Raw genomic sequence first — 27253 nt, 5'->3', positions numbered from 1 at the left:
CTACAGTAGTTCTATTGACCTGGTTCTTAGGCTCTAGAGCAGCTCTGCTGACCTGGATCTCTGGCTCTAATGCAGCGCTGCTCACCTGGTTCTCTGGCTCCAAAGCAGGTCTGCTGACCCGGTTCTCTGGCTGTAAAGCAGCTCTGCTCACCTGGTTCTCTGGCTGTAAAGCGGCTCTGCTGACCTGGTTCTCCCCCTCTAAAGCAGCTCTGCTGACCTGGTTCTCTGGTTCTAAAGTAGCTCTGTTGACCTGGTTCTTAGGCTCTAGAACATCTCTGTTGACCTGGTTGTCTGGCTCAACAACAGCTCTGCTGACCTGGTTCTCTGGCTCTAAAGCAGCTCTGCTGACCTGGTTCTCAGGCTCTAGAGCAGCTCTGCTGACCTGGTTGTTTGGCTCTACAACGGCTCTGCTGACCTGGTTCTCTGGCTATTAAGTGGCTCTGCTGACCTTGTTCTCTCCCTCTAAAGCAGCTCTGCTGACCTGGTTCTCTGTCTCTAGAGCGGTTCTGCTTACCTGGTTTCTCTGGCTCTAGAGAAGCTCTGCAGACCTGGTTCTCTGGCTCTAGAACAGCTCTGCTGACCTGGTTCTCTCCCTCTAAAGCAGCTCTGCTGACCTGATTAACATACTCTAAAGCAGCTCTGCTGACCTGGTTCTCTGGCTCTAAAGCAGCTCTGGTGACCTAGTTCTATGGCTGTAAAGCAGCTCTGATTACCTGGTTCTCTGGCTCTAGAGCAGCTCTGCTGACCTGGTTCTCTGGCTTTAAAGCAGCTCTGCTGACCTGGCTCTTTGGCTCTAAAGCAGCTCTGCTGACTTGTTTCTCTCCCTCTAAAGCAGCTCTGCTGAGCTGGTTTCTCTTGCTCTACAGCAGCTCTGCTGACCTGGTTCTCTACGTCTGGTGCAGCTCTGCTGCCCTGGTTCTCTGGCTCTAAAGCAACTCTGCGGACGTGGTTCTCTGGATCTAAAGCAGCTCTGCTGACCTGGTTATCTCCATCTAAAGCAGCTCTGCTGACCTGGTTCTCTGGCTCAAGAGCAGCTCTGCTGACCTGGTTCTGAGGCTCTACAGCAGCTCTGCTGACCTGGTTCTATGGCACTAAAGCAGCTCTGCTGACCTGGTTCTCTGGCTCCAGAGCAGCTCTGCTGATCTGGTTCTCTCCCTCCAAAGCAGCTCTGCTGACCTGGTTTCTCTGGCTCTACTGCAGCTCTGCTGACCTGTGTCTCTGGCTCTAGAGCATCTCTGCTGACCTGGTTCTCTGGCTCTAAAGCGGCTCTGCTGACCTGGTTCTCTGGTTCTAAAGCAACTCTGCTGACCTGGTTCTCTGGCTCTAGAGCAGCTCTGCTGACCTGGTTCTCTAGCTCTACAGCAGCTCTGCTGACCTGGTTCTCTGGCTCTAAAGCAGCTCTGCTGACCTCGTTCTTAGGCTCTAGAGCAGCTCTGCTGACGTGGTTCTCTGTCTCTAGAGCAGCTCTGCGGACCTGGTTCTTAGGCTCTAGAGCAGCTCTGCTGACCTGGTTCTCTGGCTCTAAAGCAGCTCTGCTGACCTGGTTCTCTGGCTGTAAAGCGGCTCTGCTGACCTGGTTCTCTCCCTCTAAAGCAGCTCTGCTGACCTGGTTCTCTGGCTCTAAAGCAGCTCTACTGACCTGGTTCTCTCCCTCTAAAGCAGCTCTGCTGACCTGGTTTCTCTGGCTCTACAGCACCTCTGCTTACCTGTGTCTCTGGATATAGAGCAGCTCTGCTGACCTGGTTCTTAGGCTCTAGAGCAGCTCTGCTGACCTGGTTCTCTGACGCTACAACTGCTCTGCTGACCTGGTTCTCTGGCTTTGAAGCAGCTCTGCTGACCTGTTTCTCTCCCTCTAAAGCAGCTCTGCCGACCTGGTTCTCTTGCTCTAATGCAGCTCTGTTGACCGGGTTTCTCTGGCTCTACAGCAGCTCTGCTGAACTGGTTCTCCGGCTCTAGAGCAGCTCTGCTGACCTGGTTCTTAGGCTCTAGAGCAGCTCTGCTGACCTGGCTGTCTGGCTCTATAACGGATCTGCTGACCTGGTTCTCTGGCTCTAAAGCTGCTCTGCTGACCTGGTTCTCTGGCTCTAGAGCAGCTCTGCTGACCCGAATCTTCGGCTCTAGAACAGCTCTGCTGATATGGTTCTCTGGCTCTACAACAGCTCTGCTGCCCTGGTTCTCTTGCTCTAAGGCAGTTCTGCTGACCTGGTTATCTGGCTCTACAGCAGCTCTTCTAACCTGCTTCTCTGACTCTACATCAGCTCAACTGACCTGGTTCTTCAGCTCAAGAGCAGCTCTGCTGACCTGGTTCTCTGGCTCTAATGCAGCTCTGCTCACCTGGTTCTCTGGCTGTAAAGCAGGTCTGCTGACCTGGTTCTCTGGCTGTAAAGGAGCTCTGCTGACTTGGTTCTCTGGCTGTAAAGTGTCTCTGCTGACCTGGTTCTCTGGCTCTAGAGCAGCTCTGCTTACCTGGTTCTTAGGCTCTAGAGCAGCTCTGTTGACCTGGTTGTCTGGCTCAACAACGGCTCTGCTGACCTGGTTCTCTGGCTCTAAAGCAGCTCTGCTGACCTGGTTCTTAGGCTCTAGAGCAGCTCTGCTGACCTGGTTCTCTGGCTCTAAAGCGGCTCTGCTGACCTGGTTCTCTGGCTCTAAAGCAACTCTGCTGACCTGGTTCTCTAGCTCTACAGCAGCTCTGCTGACACGGTTCTCTGGCTCTAAAGCAGCTCTGCTGACCTCGTTCTTAGGCTCTAGAGCAGCTCTGCGGACCTGGTTCTTAGGCTCTAGAGCAGCTCTGCTGACCTGGTTCTCTGGCTCTAAAGCAGCTCTGCTGACCTGGTTCTCTGGCTGTAAAGCGGCTCTGCTGACCTGGTTCTCTCCCTCTAAAGCAGCTCTGCTGACCTGGTTCTCTGGCTCTAAAGCAGCTCTGCTGACCTGGTTCTCTGGCTCTAAAGCAACTCTGCTGACCTGTAAACAAAAGGAACGTACGGCTGACCACAGTTAAGCACACCAAATCCAAGATCAATACACAATTTTTAAAAGGGTGCAGAAACACGTCCAGAGCATGCCGAACTTTTGCTCTACTGGAAAACCAGATATACAAACTTTTTTACAAAAAGACGGTGCACCAAGGGAAAAGTCTTTTCACTAAATCCAATTTGTTGTTCTTTTATTTTCATTCAATTTTCAAGAAACAGACTCAGCCAACGCGTTTCGTTCTCTACGAACTTCGTCAGGGCTGTGAGAAAACATAGATAAAAACATACATATGTATAAAACACATAAAATACACCATGAAACACAACAAACTACATTGCCAATACTACATAGAAAAGTGACATCATTACATGTAGCCATATAAAATAGTAAACACACCTCAACGAACATACAAATTCAATTTCAAATTTGACATATACATATATTACATACAAAAGATGAGTCAAAAGTATATTGCATTTTCATACATATATAAAAACCAAAAATAACATACATATTAGTCAAACACATATACATCACAAAAGGTTTAAAAACACTACAGAAAACACATATATATTCTGCTTACTTTCACGGACAGGACTTAGTGTGTTCTGCCCACCTACATGCGCTGTCCAATGTTTTGTAAAGAGAACTCCTTTGAGTCAATTTATAAGTGTAAAAAGAACCCTAAAAAATAATAATCTATAATCAGGTATATTAATAGAGTTAAAGAAAATAATCCTTTTAATACCGAAGACACTAACTCAAATAGAAGATGATCTATAAAGAAAGAGAAATAAAGAAAAAATCTATAAAAAGAAAGAAAATAATGAAGAAATCGAGATAACAATTCTTACCATAGATTGTCTCCAAGGAGCGGCCACCATAAATTCCAAAAGAGACACCGCCGTCCTTTAAAGTAATACGAATGTATGTAACCTAATACGAATAGTAGTTTTACAAGAGAAGAAAAAAGACGAATTCCATTAAGGCCTATTGCGGGCATGACTTATCACAATCTTCTCAAGTAGCCATTTGATTCATACACAAAATGATGACAAAAGTCTTACCTCTGCAAATGTAGAGGTTCTTGTTGAAATATCACCGGCTAGTCCAACAATCAATTAATCGAAACCTTTTTGTCCGATTTCTATGTTTCAACGGAAAAAGTAAAACGACTCTGTTGTCGTATATTTATGCCCACAGTACAGGCTCCATCATTCTAGAGAAGTAATATAAAAAACACACAATGTGTCAAAGGAGTCCACTATGGTTTAAATCTGTATTGATAATTTCTATTGCATATTGTTCATTCGAATATGCACTAATATATCACAAAATAAAATAAAAGCTATATTTATCACCATAATACATTGGACCGCTTCAAAGACCGGAGGGTCCCACTTAATTACGTGCATAGAATATTAGCGTCAGAAGCGTTTTGAGCAGGTGAACGATCAACATCATATTCACTAGTTTAGACATGTAGCTGTCCTTATCTGCCTCACATCGAGCTATTGACTTGTGAGACTAATGGGACGGTAACAGCGGAGATCCTAGCGAAAGGCATTAATACACGAGCAACGAACAACGCTCATGTCAATAATTCAGTAAAAACGTTTCTTTTTATCGCACAATTCGCCCCAAAAGACAATAATAATAAAAATAATAGAATAAAATCTAAGACAGCAAACGATGAAAGCGTTTTTTTCTCCTCAATATGCAAAGGTGGTGTTGCACCAATACACTCCCCTCCACATACACCATAGCGATCTCGTCTTACCTTTCAAAATCGGGCGCTATCTCGTGTCACCGGTGAAACCCTACCCCATAGGTCAACCGTCTTAAATAGGCATAGCCCCCATGTCACGTGATGAATTACGATGTTTATTAGGTGAAAATGTAAATCTTAGTGCTTGTTTCACCTCTGCGGGCGCCATTTTGGAACGGAGTTCCCATACATAGTATTCAATCTCATATTAGTCAAACCAGCATATATATAAGTCACTTGAATAAATATAAGAAATTCGATGTGCAAATCAGTCCCATATTCAAGTTGCGACAATAATATCTTCACTAAAACGGTTCTTTTGCTAGGTTTTCAGTACTCGGACACCATGGGAATAACATGCTGGAAAATAATTCTGAAAGGCCTCTTATGTCTATATATGACCGTAATATATGCGGCGACCAAATTTTAAGTATAAACCAAGTATTTCAAAAAATGCTATATTAAGACCCTATAGGTTATCCAGTAGTAAGGTATAGGCCCAAGTGGCGACCTATGCGTATCATTTGCCTACGTATTCAATAATCAATACTGACGACCTTTGCGATATCGAGAAACGAAAGGAAACCTCAAAGAATAAATATAGGGTTTCCTATATATACGGGTGCACACCAAGAAAATATACAAATATTAAAATCAATATAGGCACGTGAACCTGAATAATTGACTAATGGGCGTGAAGAGAGTATAAGCTCGATACGATCCATGTATAATGACGTACCAGCATTCCCTGATGTTAGTACTATCTTTACCTAAAAGGAAAGAATGACACGCATCAAATAGGAAAGAGTGACACGCATCAAAACTTGATGTGTATATCATTAGAAGCCAAAAAGCGCCAATGATATTAGATTGATGTTCGCCCGATCTGCACGCAATACCAGGAAACATTATTGCCCAACCCTCCATGGGCTCAATATATAACGAATTTTTATTTACGTTTCAAATCTGTTTGGAACAATGGAAATCAACACTTTAAAAGAGAAGGGAAAAGAAGGGGACGAAACGAACAAAATGAGATCCAGTAAGGCCCAAGTTATACTCAGAGGGTATTCTTAGGGATATATAGATAAACGGACAATTCTTCTAGATGTTCTCGCGATGTCCTCTAGTCAATAATGGTAAGTTCATATGACCAGTGGAGCTATTTAAAAAGTAATGGCCACCAAGGGTTATCTGCAACTAGTTTAATAATAGGATGAGGAGAGCAAACACGGAAAAAATAATAAATAAATTTTGTAGAGTATATCGACCCAATTGTCCAACAGGTATAAAAAAGAAGAAAATCATATCTAACAAAACCAACTGTGTAAAACAATATATTAGTCCAAGTATCCAACTATAAAAAATAGTGCATTTCCCCATCCGTATTATGCCCCAGACTATTCGCTCTCAAACGACAAATCCATTTGGATTCTTTCTGTCTCAGCAACAGATCCCTGTTGCCGCCTCTCTTTGGTTTCGGAACATGTTCAATAGCATGGAACCAGAATTCCAAATCATCAGGATTTTCACTAGCGTAATGATTAGTGATTGGGTATCTGGTGTCTTTGGATTTTATTGCCCTTCTATGTTCCTGAATCCTGAGTTTTAAAGCCCGGCTGGTACTTCCGACATAGATTATACCACATCTGCATCCCAAGACATATATCACAAATGTCGTATTGCAGTTTATGAAATTCTCAATTCTGTACTCTCTCGAGCTATTGTAACAGAAGACGAATGTTTTATTCCTGCCTAGAGGGCAGACATTGCACATTCCACAGGTGAAAAATCCCTTTGGTTTCTCCGGTAACCATGTTTGAGTTTTTTGATGAGAGGTTACATAACTAGGACAGAGTGATCTTTTCAGGGACATACCCTTTCTGTATGTAATAGATGGTCTGTTGTTAATCACATCTCTTAGGCCTGGGACCCCCACTAAGAGATGCCAATGTTTTCTGAAAATATTGAAAATGGTATTACTATGGGAAGTGTATTGGGTTATGAACCTAACCTTGGTGTCAGTTACGTGCATTTTCTGTTTGTCCTGTAATGTCGTATTCCGATCCATCCTACTGACCCTGAGTTCAGCTCTATCCAAAGTGGCCCGATCGTATCCCCTTTTTGCAAATCTGCTCTTGGTGTCTCCAATATGTGCATGGAACATGTCTTCCTCACTACAATTCCGTCTGACCCTCACCATTTCACCAAAGGGAATGTTCTTCTTTACAGAGTGGGGGTGTGCACTCGTTGCGTGCAGCACAGCGTTACACGCAGTTTCCTTCCTATATAGTGTACTTTGTATTTGCCCATGTTTGATGTAAAAAGTAATATCCAGGAAGTTGATATGTTCCTTATGGTAAGTCATGGTAAATTTTACATTGTGTGTGTTATTATTCAAAAAGGATACATATTGATTTAATTGGTCAATCGACCCGGACCACAGGCAAATCACGTCATCAATATACCTCCCCCAGTACACGATGTAATTGGTCCAGGGGGAGGCATTCCTGTTCCAGGCATGCTCCCTCTCAAACCATCCCATGAAAAGGCAGGCGTAAGAGGGAGCAAACCTGGAACCCATTGCGGTTCCATGTATCTGTTGGAACCATTCACCATCAAAAAGGAAAAAGTTGTTGTCCAAAATGATGTTAATCATTGAAACAATCATCTCATTGTAGTCAAAAAAGCTAGCGTCTTCTCTATCAAGGAAGGATTGAACTGCTTTGATACCATATGTCTTGTTAATGCAGGTGTAGAGACTCTCTACATCTAGAGTTACACATGTTAACTCATCTGACCAATCAAAGTCTTTGAACTTCATTAAGATGTCCTTACTATCCCTTACATATGAGGGCAAATTGGGGACATATTTCTGGAGCTTGTAATCAACGAATTCTGATATTTTTTCTGTGGGTGAGCCCACCCCAGAAATAATTGGTCTCCCAGGGGAAAATTTCCCCCCCTTGTGTACCTTAGGTAACACATAGATACATGGGAAATTCGGACAATTCACCCACATAAATCTGCATTCATCTTCACTGAGAAGACCGGATTCCCGCCATTCTAATAGTTTTGCATTGATGTTCGCTGTGCTGTTGGGGATTGGATTCTCATTGACCTTACGATAATGTGTCTCGTTACTGAGCTGTCTTGATATCTCCTGTATATAATCTACATGATTCATTACCACGATGTTCCCGCCTTTATCGGCTTCCCTTATGACTATGTTCGTATCCTTGTTTAATCTTGTCAGGGCTAATCTCTCTGCCGCTGTTATATTGGTGGTTGACCTGGGAGTGAATCTTCTGGGTGTTTCAATGTTATAGAACTCCTCTGTGATTTTATTATGAAAATCATCAATGTTGTGGTGGTAAGAATGCGAGGGTATGAACTTAGATTTTGGACGTAGTCCACTGTCAATACTTGCACTATGATTGATGTCTAGGTCTTCAAGGACCGTAGTTATATTCACCTCATCATCTGGATTCAGGGAGAGGAGACAATGTATATTGCGTACTTCTTGTATGGTATGTGTACCCCCACTTTGTACACCCCTGTCACCCCCTTGTTCACAAGGTTTATTCGCAAAGAAATCCTTCAATTTCAATGTCCTGGTGAATTTAAAGAGATCAACATGCAGGTTTGCAAAATCCCCCCCTTGTGTTGGGCAAAAATTGAGACCTTTACTCAGTAAACTTTTTTCATCATCATCCAAGATTTTATTTGAGAGATTTATGATTTTTAAATCAGTATTCACATTTTGACTGGTCAAGAGGTCCCCTGTTGTTGCAAGGCCACCCGCAACTACTTCCTTACTTTGGGCACTGCACCCGATTTGTTTGCCAAGCCTCCCCTTTTCGTTGCTCCTTGATCGCCTACCTCCCCGCCTCTTTTTGTTTGGTCTTTTTTCTGTTGGAGGCGGTTGCTTATCCTTAGGCTGGCTAATTCCTTTTGGAAGGGCGAGGCCCCCTCTTCTAAAGGGACATCTGGCGTTACATGACTTGATGTGGAACTACCTAAAGAGGAAAGGGATAGATTGCTATTAGAGCCCGTTTCCTCACTAACATCTCTATCTTCCCTTGTCCTTTTCTTAGTCACATCCTCGGTTCCCTGCAACCCATCATATTTTTTGGCAAAGGTGTATATTCTGCCATTTTGGTAGTCCCTATCATCTCTTCTTATTTTACTTAGTTTTTTGTTTTTCAAGTACACTTGGTGATCATCCATCACCTGTTTAAGTATTGTATAATTTTTCTCAATCAAGTCCTTCTCAGTTATATTGTTAATTTCCTTTTCTAGGAGCTCAATCTCTGCCTGTAGCTTTTCTCCCTTCTCTGCAGCGTGTCTTACCAATATTTTCATCATCGTTATAGATGCACCCTCCAGATTGCATTCCCATTCTTTAAGTAGATCCCCACTCAAATCTTCAAATGTCGGGAAAATCAGGATACGAAGTCCCCTTGGAATTTTGCCATTTTTCATGTACTGTTCCAAGGTGACTCCGTCCCACCATCTACTTAGCTCCTGTTTACGCAATTTTTCTAGTTTCACAAATAGTGTCTTAAGGCTCACAGTAGCCGTATTGGTTACAGTTGTTGTGTTTTTAGAGACACTAGTCCCAAAAAGATCCATAGCCAATTCCTCGCGTCCATCCTGAAATTTGGGCATGTTATCTGAGGGAATAAAGCCCTCAACTTTTGGATTAATATTTATGAAATAACAAATGGAAAAGAGTGCAGAACGGTCAATTAAATAAACTGTAAACAAAAGGAACGTACGGCTGACCACAGTTAAGCACACCAAATCCAAGATCAATACACAATTTTTAAAAGGGTGCAGAAACACGTCCAGAGCATGCCGAACTTTTGCTCTACTGGAAAACCAGATATACAAACTTTTTTACAAAAAGACGGTGCACCAAGGGAAAAGTCTTTTCACTAAATCCAATTTGTTGTTCTTTTATTTTCATTCAATTTTCAAGAAACAGACTCAGCCAACGCGTTTCGTTCTCTACGAACTTCGTCAGGGCTGTGAGAAAACATAGATAAAAACATACATATGTATAAAACACATAAAATACACCATGAAACACAACAAACTACATTGCCAATACTACATAGAAAAGTGACATCATTACATGTAGCCATATAAAATAGTAAACACACCTCAACGAACATACAAATTCAATTTCAAATTTGACATATACATATATTACATACAAAAGATGAGTCAAAAGTATATTGCATTTTCATACATATATAAAAACCAAAAATAACACACATATTAGTCAAACACATATACATCACAAAAGGTTTAAAAACACTACAGAAAACACATATATATTCTGCTTACTTTCACGGACAGGACTTAGTGTGTTCTGCCCACCTACATGCGCTGTCCAATGTTTTGTAAAGAGAACTCCTTTGAGTCAATTTATAAGTGTAAAAAGAACCCTAAAAAATAATAATCTATAATCAGGTATATTAATAGAGTTAAAGAAAATAATCCTTTTAATACCGAAGACACTAACTCAAATAGAAGATGATCTATAAAGAAAGAGAAATAAAGAAAAAATCTATAAAAAGAAAGAAAATAATGAAGAAATCGAGATAACAATTCTTACCATAGATTGTCTCCAAGGAGCGGCCACCATAAATTCCAAAAGAGACACCGCCGTCCTTTAAAGTAATACGAATGTATGTAACCTAATACGAATAGTAGTTTTACAAGAGAAGAAAAAAGACGAATTCCATTAAGGCCTATTGCGGGCATGACTTATCACAATCTTCTCAAGTAGCCATTTGATTCATACACAAAATGATGACAAAAGTCTTACCTCTGCAAATGTAGAGGTTCTTGTTGAAATATCACCGGCTAGTCCAACAATCAATTAATCGAAACCTTTTTGTCCGATTTCTATGTTTCAACGGAAAAAGTAAAACGACTCTGTTGTCGTATATTTATGCCCACAGTACAGGCCAACTCTGCTGACCTGGTTCTCTGGCTCTAGAGCAGCTCTGCTGACCTGGTTCTCTAGCTCTACAGCAGCTCTGCTGACCTGGTTCTCTGGCTCTAAAGCAGCTCTGCTGACCTGGTTCTCTGGCTTTGAAGCAGCTCTGCTGACCTGTTTCTCTCCCTCTAAAGCAGCTCTGCCGACCTGGTTCTCTTGCTCTAATGCAGCTCTGCTGACCTGGTTCTCTGGCTCTAAAGCAGCTCTGCCGACCTGGTTCTCTGGCTCTAAAGCAGCTCTGCTGACCTGGTTCTTAGGCTCTAGAGCAGCTCTGCTGACCTGGTTGTTTGGCTCTACAACGGCTCTGCTGACCTGGTTCTCTGGCTGTTAAGCGGCTCTGCTGATCTTGTTCTCTCCCTCTAAAGCAGCTCTGGTGACCTGTTCACTGGCTCTAAAGCAGCTCTGCTGACCTGGTTCTATGGCTCTAAAGCAGCTATGCTGACCTGGTTCTCTGTCTCTAGAGCAGCACTGCTGACCTGGTTCTCTTCCTCTAAAGCAGCTCTGCTGACCTGGTTCTCTCCCTCTAAAGCAGCTCTGCTGACCTGGCTCTAAAGCAGCTCTGCTGACCTGGTTCTCTGGCTCTAAAGCAGCTCTGCTGACCTGGCTTCTTCGGCTCTACAGCAGCTCTGCTGATCTGGTTCTCTGGCTCTAGAGCAGCTCTGCTGACCTGGTTCTTAGGCTCTAGAGCAGCTCTGCTGACCTGGCTGTCTGGCTCTATAACGGATCTGCTGACCTGGTTCTCTGGCTCTAAAGCTGCTCTGCTGACCTGGTTCTCTGGCTCTAAAACCTGGTTCTCTGGCTATAAAGCAGCTCTGCTGACCTGGTTCTCTGGCTCTAGAGCAGCTCTGCTGACCCGGTTCTTCGGCTCTAGAACAGCTCTGCTGATATGGTTCTCTGGCTCTACAACAGCTCTGCTGCCCTGGTTCTCTTGCTCGGTATAAAGATAGAATATCGACGGGAAAATATCGACTAGCATTAATATCGTGGTAAGAATATCGACTGTGAAAAATATCGTAATAGAAAATATCTTTGTTAAAAATATCGTTTCTTGAGAATGACAAAAATATCGTCAAGAAAAAATATCGATGAACAGAATATCGTTGATCAAAATGTTGTTTCATATAATATCGACAGAAAAATATAAGTTGTTATAAAATTTATAAAAAAATATGTATTATGTTTTTAAAAAACTTACAAAACTCCTACTAGTAATAATATGTGTTAAAAAATATTTTCTACAAAAGAATTATTAAAATTTTAGTAGCGGGTTATTGGTATTATAGGGGATAAAGGTGGGTAGTAATTTAAAATTTGGTTTTTACAAAATTTGTAAAATATAAAAATATTAGAAAATAATTAAGAAATCAAAATTTTAATTAGAAATTTCGAATTGTTCACCAAATTAAATTTGTAATTAAATTTTAAACTTCCAAAAAAAAAATTTAGGAGCGGGTTTTTGGTATTATAGGGGATTAGGGTGGGTAGTAAATGTCGTGTTTTAAAAGTGTAGAAAATATTAATAAATTAGAAATTTATCATGAAATCAAAATTTAACTTCGAAATTTACAATTTTACATGAAATTAATTTTTTAATATTAATAAAAAATATTAAATTAATATTGAAGAAGCGTTATTTTGGTATTATAGGGTAATAGGGTATAAAAAATAATTTAGATAGAAAAATGTATATTGTTTACTAACCTGCACATTTCCTGACTTATGTTGGATTGGAGTTAGAATAGTAATTTGTTATGGTTTACTATCCAGCACTTTCCCTGACTTATGTTGGATTGGAATTAGAATAGTAATTTATTATGGTTTACTATCCAGCACTCTCCCTGACTTATGTTATGTTTGGAGTTAGAATAGTAATTTTTTATGGTTTACTATGCAGCATTTTCCCTGACTTATGTTGGATTGGAGTTAGAATAGTAAATTATTATGGTTTACTATCCAGCACTCTCCCTGACTTATGTTATGTTTGGAGTTAGAATAGTAATTTATTATGAGAAGAAAAGGGTGCCCCCATTTTGAGAAGCACTCGCAGGAAGCACTCGTTGTTCAGGGAAGGCTTCTGCATTCACCGCGCCACCTTACGCGTTTCGGGCCACGCCCTTCGTCAGAGGTATGCTGTGCGCGGCTCACCAAACACATGACTCCAGGTAAATTCCCTCTTTTATTTCATTTACAGAACACGACTCAGGTGAGTGTATCCAGAGCATTATGGGACTTGGAGTTCGACATTCAAACCCAGGTGGGCTGTTGGTGAGATACGAGTCACAGTTCTTACAGCACGATGATCGCACTTTTGAATCCTTCACCCTCCTCCTGCTCCTTGCCGTAACTGTTTCCAATGCCGGCGGAACCAAATTGCATGGCGGTGCTCCTCCCGACCTGGGCTTGGCCGTATTTATGAGAAGAAAAGGGTGCCCCCGTTTTGAGAAGCACTCGCAGGAAGCACTCGTTGTTCAGGGAAGGCTTCTGCATTCACCGCGCCACCTTACGCGTTTCGGGCCACGCCCTTCGTCAGAGGTATGCTGTGCGCGGCTCACCAAACACATGACTCCAGGTAAATTCCCTCTTTTATTTCATTTACAGAACACGACTCAGGTGAGTGTATCCAGAGCATTATGGGACTTGGAATTCGACATTCAAACCCAGGTGGGCTGTTGGTGAGATACGAGTCACAGTTCTTACAGCACGATGATCGCACTTTTGAATCCTTCACCCTCCTCCTGCTCCTTGCCGTAACTGTTTCCAATGCCGGCGGAACCAAATTGCATGGCGGTGCTCCTCCCGACCTGGGCTTGGCCGTATTTATGAGAAGAAAAGGGTGCCCCCGTTTTGAGAAGCACTCGCAGGAAGCACTCGTTGTTCAGGGAAGGCTTCTGCATTCACCGCGCCACCTTACGCGTTTCGGGCCACGCCCTTCGTCAGAGGTATGCTGTGCGCGGCTCACCAAACACATGACTCCAGGTAAATTCCCTCTTTTATTTCATTTACAGAACACGACTCAGGTGAGTGTATCCAGAGCATTATGGGACTTGGAGTTCGACATTCAAACCCAGGTGGGCTGTTGGTGAGATACGAGTCACAGTTCTTACAGCACGATGATCGCACTTTTGAATCCTTCACCCTCCTCCTGCTCCTTGCCGTAACTGTTTCCAATGCCGGCGGAACCAAATTGCATGGCGGTGCTCCTCCCGACCTGGGCTTGGCCGTATTTATGAGAAGAAAAGGGTGCCCCCGTTTTGAGAAGCACTCGCAGGAAGCACTCGTTGTTCAGGGAAGGCTTCTGCATTCACCGCGCCACCTTACGCGTTTCGGGCCACGCCCTTCGTCAGAGGTATGCTGTGCGCGGCTCACCAAACACATGACTCCAGGTAAATTCCCTCTTTTATTTCATTTACAGAACACGACTCAGGTGAGTGTATCCAGAGCATTATGGGACTTGGAGTTCGACATTCAAACCCAGGTGGGCTGTTGGTGAGATACGAGTCACAGTTCTTACAGCACGATGATCGCACTTTTGAATCCTTCACCCTCCTCCTGCTCCTTGCCGTAACTGTTTCCAATGCCGGCGGAACCAAATTGCATGGCGGTGCTCCTCCCGACCTGGGCTTGGCCGTATTTATGAGAAGAAAAGGGTGCCCCCGTTTTGAGAAGCACTCGCAGGAAGCACTCGTTGTTCAGGGAAGGCTTCTGCATTCACCGCGCCACCTTACGCGTTTCGGGCCACGCCCTTCGTCAGAGGTATGCTGTGCGCGGCTCACCAAACACATGACTCCAGGTAAATTCCCTCTTTTATTTCATTTACAGAACACGACTCAGGTGAGTGTATCCAGAGCATTATGGGACTTGGAGTTCGACATTCAAACCCAGGTGGGCTGTTGGTGAGATACGAGTCACAGTTCTTACAGCACGATGATCGCACTTTTGAATCCTTCACCCTCCTCCTGCTCCTTGCCGTAACTGTTTCCAATGCCGGCGGAACCAAATTGCATGGCGGTGCTCCTCCCGACCTGGGCTTGGCCGTATTTATGAGAAGAAAAGGGGGCCCCCGTTTTGAGAAGCACTCGCAGGAAGCACTCGTTGTTCAGGGAAGGCTTCTGCATTCACCGCGCCACCTTACGCGTTTCGAGCCACGCCCTTCGTCAGAGGTATGCTGTGCGCGGCTCACCAAACACATGACTCCAGGTAAATTCCCTCTTTTATTTCATTTACAGAACACGACTCAGGTGAGTGTATCCAGAGCATTATGGGACTTGGAGTTCGACATTCAAACCCAGGTGGGCTGTTGGTGAGATACGAGTCACAGTTCTTACAGCACGATGATCGCACTTTTGAATCCTTCACCCTCCTCCTGCTCCTTGCCGTAACTGTTTCCAATGCCGGCGGAACCAAATTGCATGGCGGTGCTCCTCCCGACCTGGGCTTGGCCGTATTTATGAGAAGAAAAGGGTGCCCCCGTTTTGAGAAGCACTCGCAGGAAGCACTCGTTGTTCAGGGAAGGCTTCTGCATTCACCGCGCCACCTTACGCGTTTCGGGCAACGCCCTTCGTCAGAGGTATGCTGTGCGCGGCTCACCAAACACATGACTCCAGGTAAATTCCCTCTTTTATTTCATTTACAGAACACGACTCAGGTGAGTGTATCCAGAGCATTATGGGACTTGGAGTTCGACATTCAAACCCAGGTGGGCTGTTGGTGAGATACGAGTCACAGTTCTTACAGCACGATGATCGCACTTTTGAATCCTTCACCCTCCTCCTGCTCCTTGCCGTAACTGTTTCCAATGCCGGCGGAACCAAATTGCATGGCGGTGCTCCTCCCGACCTGGGCTTGGCCGTATTTATGAGAAGAAAAGGGTGCCCCCGTTTTGAGAAGCACTCGCAGGAAGCACTCGTTGTTCAGGGAAGGCTTCTGCATTCACCGCGCCACCTTACGCGTTTCGGGCCACGCCCTTCGTCAGAGGTATGCTGTGCGCGGCTCACCAAACACATGACTCCAGGTAAATTCCCTCTTTTATTTCATTTACAGAACACGACTCAGGTGAGTGTATCCAGAGCATTATGGGACTTGGAGTTCGACATTCAAACCCAGGTGGGCTGTTGGTGAGATACGAGTCACAGTTCTTACAGCACGATGATCGCACTTTTGAATCCTTCACCCTCCTCCTGCTCCTTGCCGTAACTGTTTCCAATGCCGGCGGAACCAAATTGCATGGCGGTGCTCCTCCCGACCTGGGCTTGGCCGTATTTATGAGAAGAAAAGGGTGCCCCCGTTTTGAGAAGCACTCGCAGGAAGCACTCGTTGTTCAGGGAAGGCTTCTGCATTCACCGCGCCACCTTACGCGTTTCGGGCCACGCCCTTCGTCAGAGGTATGCTGTGCGCGGCTCACCAAACACATGACTCCAGGTAAATTCCCTCTTTTATTTCATTTACAGAACACGACTCAGGTGAGTGTATCCAGAGCATTATGGGACTTGGAGTTAGTAATTTATTATGGTTTACTATCCAGCACTTTCTCTGACTTATGTTGGATTGGAGTTTGAATAGTAATTTATTATGGTTTACTATCCAGCACTTTCCCTGAGTTATGTTATGTTTGGAGTTAGAATAGTAATTTATTATGGTTTACGATCCAGCATTTTCCCTGACTTATGTTGGATTGGAGTTAGAATAGTAAATTATTATGGTTTACAATCCAGCACTTTCCCTGACTTATGTTGGATTGGAGTTAGATTAGTAAATTATTATGGTTTACAATCCAGCACTTTCCTTGACTTATGTTTTGTTTGGAGTTAGAATAGTTAATTATAATGGTTTATTATCCAGCATTATCTATTTACTATTTTTAATAAGAATAATATATGTCATGTTGTAATACTCATTTCAACAATATAAATTAAAAACATTTTTATAACATTTTTACATACATATGACAAGTTTCTAAATTAAGAAATAACAATTTTTAGATCTTTTTTTTTATTCATAGTTTAAATTGTTACTGCAAAGATTTTGAACATTTTATAAAACATTTAATATAATTTTTGTTAACAAATTATATTGCAGTTTTGTACATAAATACAGTTTCAATTATGCATACATTAGTATATAAATTTTTTATATTTTTTATAAAAATTTAATATATTACATATTTTTGATGACATTGATTTTATCACGATATGTACATAACATAAATTTACATTTTTTAACATCTGAGAAAAATATTTAACAATGAAAAACAGTTTTTAATATACAATAAACAATTAATATATAATTCTATTGAACATATTAATGTATATTTTACAATATTCATTTGTTTTTTAAGAATAAAAAGTAAATTATTACTAAACATGGTAAATTTATATTTAAAGGATGGATTTAGCTATTAGGTCTAAGTATGCTAGACCTTCTATACTTGGGTACAGTCTAGTTTTTTGCTGGAGATATTCGTACATATTTAATGTTTGTTTACTTAGTTTAGGGCCAATTTTAGAAAGGGATTGCTCTATTCTGAGTTCTTGGTAGCTTTGTTCTTTTTTAATGCTTTGGATTAGTTTGTGAAGTGTTGGTTGACTTCTTCCTAAAGTGGCTTGGAAGGCATTATGCCATCCTTCAACTGCGTTGTTAGTTTTAGCTTTCTGTGCTATTGTACTAGCATACACATTCCACCATGGAATTTGAAATTTAGGTTGTCTACGGTGGCCTGAACGATGTAATCTTCCAACCCAGGTATCTTCAATATAGTCCAAGAAGGGAGTTAGTATTTTCTCATTGGTGCGGTAGAAAGGGCTGTCAATTAATAAATTGTAGTAGTTAGCTACTTCTGTTGTTGGTACATATGCCAATGCAATCAACTTTTTTATTTGATAAGCAAAGTGACTGTTTGTACAATATTCAATGCTTAAGGTAGATTTTTGTAAGTGCCTCCATATACTTTGGTTGTAGTGATAATAACAACCTTGTATTGAGGTATGGGGATATATCTTAAGGATAGCTTGAATCATGGCTATTTCAAAGTCAATTATAATTCTTTGAGTATAGTAATTATCTGTTAATTCTTTGATCTTTGTTAAAAGTTCAACGTAGGTAGTATTTGTTTTGTTTGGCAGCAGAGTATAAATTAGAGGGATATTTGTATCTTGGTATTCCCCATGGATGGTGTAAAGTTGATAGAAAGGTTTGGGACAAACTTTAAAAGTCCCGTCCATCATCCATGTTTCACATGATTTAAGTTTTTGCAAATTACTATTAGTAGCAAAAAGTAAAACTCGTTTGTCATGACTCTGGTTGTCATACATTAGGAATTTATCCTCATTATGTGTAATGGTATATTCAGGATATATTTTTATATCCTTAAAACTTTCTGGCGTTGGTGGAGTTGGATCTTAAGCACGTTTAGTTTTTTAAATTAATCTTTTTAAGTTGGGAATAGAAGGTAGCTGTCCTGTCACATGTTCTGGCACTTTGCTTAAAACATTTTTCAAAATACTAGTGCTTGTTTCTTGTGATCCTTTACTAGAATCTTTCAATGTTTCCAGTGCTTCTCTAACTTCCACTTCTGTTTCATTTGGTGGGTGGTTATGCTCACGTACATTTACCACATTGTTATCAACAGTTGTTGCTCTACCATAGCATGCACTTGAGTAATATTTGCTACATTTCCAATGGGTCTTATTCGCTTTTACTCTTTCTTGGGTGTAGGTGTAACCCATGTAGTTCAGCATTAGTTTCCCTTTTTGCGAAGTAATGAAAGTAGCTCCAGTTGCCATGTCTAAGGTAGATCTGTGGAAAATATATATATGTATTTTTAAGAACATTGAAGACGATTTACAGAGATGTGTATAAGAGCAGGAAAAAGCGTGAACATATACTTACTATGTGGCTTCACTGGTAATTCTTTTATTCTTATTTCTCTTTCTGAATTTTCTTATTTTTAAGTTCTGTAGTAGTGTTAAAGAATAATTGAAAGACATGATTTAGTGTTATAGGTGTTTGATTTTACTTTCAGAATTGTTATACATACAGTGACTATACTTACTTGATGTAGTAGAAGATGTTGGTAGTGTAGTTGTAGATAGGTAAATAATTTTGTAGAGTCTGTGGAAAAAATAATCATTGTGTTACTTATAGTATTTGGATGATAGTAGTTGTTAACATATGAAGTAAATAGTACATTTACTTAGCAAGTTTAAATAATTTTTATCAGCTATCTAAGTAGACATGGATAAGGTAGTTTATAAATGTTTTTACATCTAATTTTTTGGTCGTTGTTGATAAGTTCAACATGTTTTGTTTTCACTCTAAAGAAGAACAGTTTTTAAATTAGGGAGTTTATCTACTTTTTGCTAAGTTCGAATGAAAAAAGCAATGGGATTTTACTTACTTGAAGTGTAGTATGACGTTTTGTAGTTGTAGTCGTAGGTTTGTATTCTCTTCTCTCAGCAAGGTAACCGTTTTTCTCCAAGTTTGTGCCAAAAATGGTAAATTACGTTAAGTGTGTAATTGTTTTTATATTAGTGAGTTAATTAATGGTAGGTTTTGATTGGTTCAATTAGTGAAATTTCAAAATCATTGGTCGAGAACGTAATTTCGAATTAGAAAACCGTTATTTTCGTAAGAGTTTGTTGCATCACTATTTGTTTGTTAAAGTACATTGTAAAAAGTTTTATATGTGCTTTTTTGTTTTATATGTAAATAGTTTATATGTAGAAAATAATGAAATGTGTTTCACATTTAGGCCATCGGAGTGTATGATAGTATCAGTAAATGTAATTTTTTTTAACATATATTATATATTTTTATATCAATAAGTATTAGGAAAACTAAATAATTATATGTGTGAATAGTTTTGTAAAGTAAAATAGTAAAAACAAGTGAGTAAAATAAAAGAATCGTGCATATCGAGTTGGTAATAAAAAGACGATATTTTTTGTATATTTCTATAAGCAGATAGGTCGTCGATGTTAGTGTAGTCGATTTAAATGTCTAAGGTAATGATATTTAAAATAAAGTCGATAATGTAGTAGTCGATATTTATGTTGTAGATATTAGTGTGAACGATATTAGGGTTGTCGATAAAAAAAAATCGATATTTGTGTGAATTCTTAGTATAGGATGACGATATTAATGTAAGCGATATTTTAGTGACGATATTTATTTCTGACGATATTTATGTTAACGATATTCCATCATGGAACCCTCTTGCTCTAAGGCAGTTCTGCTGACCTGGTTATCTGGCTCTACAGCAGCTCTTCTGACCTGCTTCTCTGACTCTACATCAGCTCATCTGACCTGGTTCTTCAGCTCAAGAGCAGCTCTGCTGACCTGGTTCTCTGGCTCTAATGCAGCTCTGCTCACCTGGTTCTCTGGCTGTAAAGCAGGTCTGCTGACCTGGTTCTCTGGCTGTAAAGGAGCTCTGCTGACTTGGTTCTCTGGCTGTAAAGTGTCTCTGCTGACCTGGTTCTCTGGCTCTAGAGCAGCTCTGCTTACCTGGTTCTTAGGCTCTAGAGCAGCTCTGTTGACCTGGTTGTCTGGCTCAACAACGGCTCTGCTGACCTGGTTCTCTGGCTCTAAAGCAGCTCTGCTGACCTGGTTCTTAGGCTCTAGAGCAGCTCTGCTGACCTGGTTGTTTGGCTCTACAACGGCTCTGCTGACCTGGTTCTCTGGCTGTTAAGCGGCTCTGCTGATCTTGTTCTCTCCCTCTAAAGCAGCTCTGCTGACCTGGTTCTATGGCTCTAAAGCAGCTATGCTGACCTGGTTCTCTGTCTCTAGAGCAGCACTGCTGACCTGGTTCTCTTCCTCTAAAGCAGCTCTGCTGACCTGGTTCTCTGGCTCTAAAGCAGCTCTACTGACCTGGTTCTCTCCCTCTAAAGCAGCTCTGCTGACCTGGTTTCTCTGGCTCTACAGCACCTCTGCTTACCTGTGTCTCTGGATATAGAGCAGCTCTGCTGACCTGGTTCTTAGGCTCTAGAGCAGCTCTGCTGACCTGGTTCTCTGACGCTACAACTGCTCTGCTGACCTGGTTCTCTGGCTTTGAAGCAGCTCTGCTGACCTTTTTCTCTCCCTCTAAAGCAGCTCTGCCGACCTGGTTCTCTTGCTCTAAAGCAGCTCTGTTGACCTGGTTTCTCTGGCTCTACAGCAGTTCTGCTGAACTGGTTCTCCGGCTCTAGAGCAGCTCTGCTGACCTGGTTCTTAGGCTCTAGAGCAGCTCTGCTGACCTGGCTGTCTGGCTCTATAACGGATCTGCTGACCTGGTTCTCTGGCTCTAAAGCTGCTCTGCTGACCTGGTTCTCTGGCTCTAAAACCTGGTTCTCTGGCTATAAAGCAGCTCTGCTGACCTGGTTCTCTGGCTCTAGAGCAGCTCTGCTGACCCGGTTCTTCGGCTCTAGAACAGCTCTGCTGATATGGTTCTCTGGCTCTACAACAGCTCTGCTGCCCTGGTTCTCTTGCTCTAAGGCAGTTCTGCTGACCTGGTTATCTGGCTCTACAGCAGCTCTTCTGACCTGCTTCTCTGACTCTACATCAGCTCATCTGACCTGGTTCTTCAGCTCAAGAGCAGCTCTGCTGACCTGGTTCTCTGGCTCTAATGCAGCTCTGCTCACCTGGTTCTCTGGCTGTAAAGCAGGTCTGCTGACCTGGTTCTCTGGCTGTAAAGGAGCTCTGCTGACTTGGTTCTCTGGCTGTAAAGTGTCTCTGCTGACCTGGTTCTCTGGCTCTAGAGCAGCTCTGCTTACCTGGTTCTTAGGCTCTAGAGCAGCTCTGTTGACCTGGTTGTCTGGCTCAACAACGGCTCTGCTGACCTGGTTCTCTGGCTCTAAAGCAGCTCTGCTGACCTGGTTCTTAGGCTCTAGAGCAGCTCTGCTGACCTGGTTGTTTGGCTCTACAACGGCTCTGCTGACCTGGTTCTCTGGCTGTTAAGCGGCTCTGCTGATCTTGTTCTCTCCCTCTAAAGCAGCTCTGGTGACCTGTTCACTGGCTCTAAAGCAGCTCTGCTGACCTGGTTCTATGGCTCTAAAGCAGCTATGCTGACCTGGTTCTCTGTCTCTAGAGCAGCACTGCTGACCTGGTTCTCTTCCTCTAAAGCAGCTCTGCTGACCTGGTTCTCTCCCTCTAAAGCAGCTCTGCTGACCTGGCTCTAAAGCAGCTCTGCTGACCTGGTTCTCTGGCTCTAAAGCAGCTCTGCTGACCTGGCTTCTTCGGCTCTACAGCAGCTCTGCTGATCTGGTTCTCTGGCTCTAGAGCAGCTCTGCTGACCTGGTTCTTAGGCTCTAGAGCAGCTCTGCTGACCTAGTTCTCTGGTTTGAAGCAGCTCTGCTGACCTGATTCTCTGGCTCTAAAGCACCTCTGCTGACCTTGTTCTATGGCTCAAAAGCAAACCTGCTGACCTGGTTCTCTGGCTTTGAAGCACCTCTGTTGACCTGGTTCTCTGGCTCTAAACTAGCTCTAATTACCTGGTTCTCTCCCTCTAAAGCAACTCTGTTGACCTGGTTCTCTGGCTGTAAAGCAGCTCTGCTGACCTGGTTCTATGGCTCTAAAGCAGCCATGCTGACCTGGTTCTCTGTCTCTAGAGCAGCTCTTCTGACCTGGTTCTCTTCGTCTGAAGCAGCTCTGCTGACGTGATTCTCTGGCTCTAAAGCAGCTCTGCTGACCTGGTTCTTAGGCTCTAGAGCAGCTCTGCTGACCTGGTTGTTTGGCTCTACAACGGCTCTGCTGACCTGGTTCTCTCGCTGTTAAGCTGCTCTGCTGATCTTGTTCTCTCCCCCTAAAGCAGCTCTGCTGACCTGGCTCTAAAGCAACTCTGCTGACCTGGTTCTCTGGCTCTAAAGCAGCTCTGCTGACCTGGCTTCTTCGGCTCTACAGCAGGTCTGCTGATCTGGTTCTCTGGCTCTAGAGCAGCTTTGCTGACCTGGTTCTTAGGCTCTAGAGCAGCTCTGCTGCTGACCTGGTTCTCTAGCTCTACAACGGCTCTGCTGACCTAGTTCTCTGGCTTTGAAGCAGCTCTGCTGACCTGGTTCTCTGGCTCTAAAGCAGCTCTGCTGACCTGGTTCTTAGGCTCTAGAGCAGCTCTGCTGACCTGGTTGTTTGGCTCTACAACGGCTCTGCTGACCTGGTTCTCTGGCTGTTAAGCGGCTCTGCTGATCTTGTTCTCTCCCTCTAAAGCAGCTCTGCTGACCTGGTTCTATGGCTCTAAAGCAGCTCTGCTGACCTGGTTCTCTGGCTCTACAGCACCTCTGCTTACCTGTGTCTCTGGATATAGAGCAGCTCTGCTGACCTGGTTCTTAGGCTCTAGAGCAGCTCTGCTGACCTGGTTCTCTGACGCTACAACTGCTCTGCTGACCTGGTTCTCTGGCTTTGAAGCAGCTCTGCTGACCTTTTTCTCTCCCTCTAAAGCAGCTCTGCCGACCTGGTTCTCTTGCTCTAAAGCAGCTCTGTTGACCTGGTTTCTCTGGCTCTACAGCAGTTCTGCTGAACTGGTTCTCCGGCTCTAGAGCAGCTCTGCTGACCTGGTTCTTAGGCTCTAGAGCAGCTCTGCTGACCTGGCTGTCTGGCTCTATAACGGATCTGCTGACCTGGTTCTCTGGCTCTAAAGCTGCTCTGCTGACCTGGTTCTCTGGCTCTAAAACCTGGTTCTCTGGCTATAAAGCAGCTCTGCTGACCTGGTTCTCTGGCTCTAGAGCAGCTCTGCTGACCCGGTTCTTCGGCTCTAGAACAGCTCTGCTGATATGGTTCTCTGGCTCTACAACAGCTCTGCTGCCCTGGTTCTCTTGATCTAAGGCAGTTCTGCTGACCTGGTTATCTGGCTCTACAGCAGCTCTTCTGACCTGCTTCTCTGACTCTACATCAGCTCATCTGACCTGGTTCTTCAGCTCAAGAGCAGCTCTGCTGACCTGGTTCTCTGGCTCTAATGCAGCTCTGCTCACCTGGTTCTCTGGCTGTAAAGCAGGTCTGCTGACCTGGTTCTCTGGCTGTAAAGGAGCTCTGCTGACTTGGTTCTCTGGCTGTAAAGTGTCTCTGCTGACCTGGTTCTCTGGCTCTAAAGCAGCTCTGCTGACCTGGTTCTTAGGCTCTAGAGCAGCTCTGCTGACCTGGTTGTTTGGCTCTACAACGGCTCTGCTGACCTGGTTCTCTGGCTGTTAAGCGGCTCTGCTGATCTTGTTCTCTCCCTCTAAAGCAGCTCTGGTGACCTGTTCACTGGCTCTAAAGCAGCTCTGCTGACCTGGTTCTATGGCTCTAAAGCAGCTATGCTGACCTGGTTCTCTGTCTCTAGAGCAGCACTGCTGACCTGGTTCTCTTCCTCTAAAGCAGCTCTGCTGACCTGGTTCTCTCCCTCTAAAGCAGCTCTGCTGACCTGGCTCTAAAGCAGCTCTGCTGACCTGGTTCTCTGGCTCTAAAGCAGCTCTGCTGACCTGGCTTCTTCGGCTCTACAGCAGCTCTGCTGATCTGGTTCTCTGGCTCTAGAGCAGCTCTGCTGACCTGGTTCTTAGGCTCTAGAGCAGCTCTGCTGACCTAGTTCTCTGGTTTGAAGCAGCTCTGCTGACCTGATTCTCTGGCTCTAAAGCACCTCTGCTGACCTTGTTCTATGGCTCAAAAGCAAACCTGCTGACCTGGTTCTCTGGCTTTGAAGCACCTCTGTTGACCTGGTTCTCTGGCTCTAAACTAGCTCTAATTACCTGGTTCTCTCCCTCTAAAGCAACTCTGTTGACCTGGTTCTCTGGCTGTAAAGCAGCTCTGCTGACCTGGTTCTATGGCTCTAAAGCAGCCATGCTGACCTGGTTCTCTGTCTCTAGAGCAGCTCTTCTGACCTGGTTCTCTTCGTCTGAAGCAGCTCTGCTGACGTGATTCTCTGGCTCTAAAGCAGCTCTGCTGACCTGGTTCTTAGGCTCTAGAGCAGCTCTGCTGACCTGGTTGTTTGGCTCTACAACGGCTCTGCTGACCTGGTTCTCTCGCTGTTAAGCTGCTCTGCTGATCTTGTTCTCTCCCCCTAAAGCAGCTCTGCTGACCTGGCTCTAAAGCAACTCTGCTGACCTGGTTCTCTGGCTCTAAAGCAGCTCTGCTGACCTGGCTTCTTCGGCTCTACAGCAGGTCTGCTGATCTGGTTCTCTGGCTCTAGAGCAGCTTTGCTGACCTGGTTCTTAGGCTCTAGAGCAGCTCTGCTGCTGACCTGGTTCTCTAGCTCTACAACGGCTCTGCTGACCTAGTTCTCTGGCTTTGAAGCAGCTCTGCTGACCTGGTTCTCTGGCTCTAAAGCAGCTCTGCTGACCTGGTTCTTAGGCTCTAGAGCAGCTCTGCTGACCTGGTTGTTTGGCTCTACAACGGCTCTGCTGACCTGGTTCTCTGGCTGTTAAGCGGCTCTGCTGATCTTGTTCTCTCCCTCTAAAGCAGCTCTGCTGACCTGGTTCTATGGCTCTAAAGCAGCTCTGCTGACCTGGTTCTCTGGCTCTACAGCACCTCTGCTTACCTGTGTCTCTGGATATAGAGCAGCTCTGCTGACCTGGTTCTTAGGCTCTAGAGCAGCTCTGCTGACCTGGTTCTCTGACGCTACAACTGCTCTGCTGACCTGGTTCTCTGGCTTTGAAGCAGCTCTGCTGACCTTTTTCTCTCCCTCTAAAGCAGCTCCGCCGACCTGGTTCTCTTGCTCTAAAGCAGCTCTGTTGACCTGGTTTCTCTGGCTCTACAGCAGTTCTGCTGAACTGGTTCTCCGGCTCTAGAGCAGCTCTGCTGACCTGGTTCTTAGGCTCTAGAGCAGCTCTGCTGACCTGGCTGTCTGGCTCTATAACGGATCTGCTGACCTGGTTCTCTGGCTCTAAAGCTGCTCTGCTGACCTGGTTCTCTGGCTCTAAAACCTGGTTCTCTGGCTATAAAGCAGCTCTGCTGACCTGGTTCTCTGGCTCTAGAGCAGCTCTGCTGACCCGGTTCTTCGGCTCTAGAACAGCTCTGCTGATATGGTTCTCTGGCTCTACAACAGCTCTGCTGCCCTGGTTCTCTTGATCTAAGGCAGTTCTGCTGACCTGGTTATCTGGCTCTACAGCAGCTCTTCTGACTTGCTTCTCTGACTCTACATCAGCTCATCTGACCTGGTTCTTCAGCTCAAGAGCAGCTCTGCTGACCTGGTTCTCTGGCTCTAATGCAGCTCTGCTCACCTGGTTCTCTGGCTGTAAAGCAGGTCTGCTGACCTGGTTCTCTGGCTGTAAAGGAGCTCTGCTGACTTGGTTCTCTGGCTGTAAAGTGTCTCTGCTGACCTGGTTCTCTGGCTCTAGAGCAGCTCTGCTTACCTGGTTCTTAGGCTCTAGAGCAGCTCTGTTGACCTGGTTGTCTGGCTCAACAACGGCTCTGCTGACCTGGTTCTCTGGCTCTAAAGCAGCTCTGCTGACCTGGTTCTTAGGCTCTAGAGCAGCTCTGCTGACCTGGTTGTTTGGCTCTACAACGGCTCTGCTGACCTGGTTCTCTGGCTGTTAAGCGGCTCTGCTGATCTTGTTCTCTCCCTCTAAAGCAGCTCTGGTGACCTGTTCACTGGCTCTAAAGCAGCTCTGCTGACCTGGTTCTATGGCTCTAAAGCAGCTATGCTGACCTGGTTCTCTGTCTCTAGAGCAGCACTGCTGACCTGGTTCTCTTCCTCTAAAGCAGCTCTGCTGACCTGGTTCTCTCCCTCTAAAGCAGCACTGCTGACCTGGCTCTAAAGCAGCTCTGCTGACCTGGTTCTCTGGCTCTAAAGCAGCTCTGCTGACCTGGCTTCTTCGGCTCTACAGCAGCTCTGCTGATCTGGTTCTCTGGCTCTAGAGCAGCTCTGCTGACCTGGTTCTTAGGCTCTAGAGCAGCTCTGCTGACCTAGTTCTCTGGTTTGAAGAAGCTCTGCTGACCTGATTCTCTGGCTCTAAAGCACCTCTGCTGACGTTGTTCTATGGCTCAAAAGCAAACCTGCTGACCTGGTTCTCTGGCTTTGAAGCACCTCTGTTGACCTGGTTCTCTGGCTCTAAACTAGCTCTAATTACCTGGTTCTCTCCCTCTAAAGCAACTCTGTTGACCTGGTTCTCTGGCTGTAAAGCAGCTCTGCTGACCTGGTTCTATGGCTCTAAAGCAGCCATGCTGACCTGGTTCTCTGTCTCTAGAGCAGCTCTTCTGACCTGGTTCTCTTCGTCTGAAGCAGCTCTGCTGACGTGATTCTCTGGCTCTAAAGCAGCTCTGCTGACCTGGTTCTTAGGCTCTAGAGCAGCTCTGCTGACCTGGTTGTTTGGCTCTACAACGGCTCTGCTGACCTGGTTCTCTCGCTGTTAAGCTGCTCTGCTGATCTTGTTCTCTCCCTCTAAAGCAGCTCTGCTGACCTGGCTCTAAAGCAACTCTGCTGACCTGGTTCTCTGGCTCTAAAGCAGCTCTGCTGACCTGGCTTCTTCGGCTCTACAGCAGGTCTGCTGATCTGGTTCTCTGGCTCTAGAGCAGCTTTGCTGACCTGGTTCTTAGGCTCTAGAGCAGCTCTGCTGCTGACCTGGTTCTCT

This window comes from Triturus cristatus, chromosome 1_1, assembly GCF_964204655.1.
Source record: "Triturus cristatus chromosome 1_1, aTriCri1.1, whole genome shotgun sequence".
NCBI lineage: Eukaryota > Metazoa > Chordata > Amphibia > Caudata > Salamandridae > Triturus > Triturus cristatus.
The sequence above is the reverse complement of the archived record's forward strand: the minus strand, read 5'-3'. Positions refer to the sequence as shown.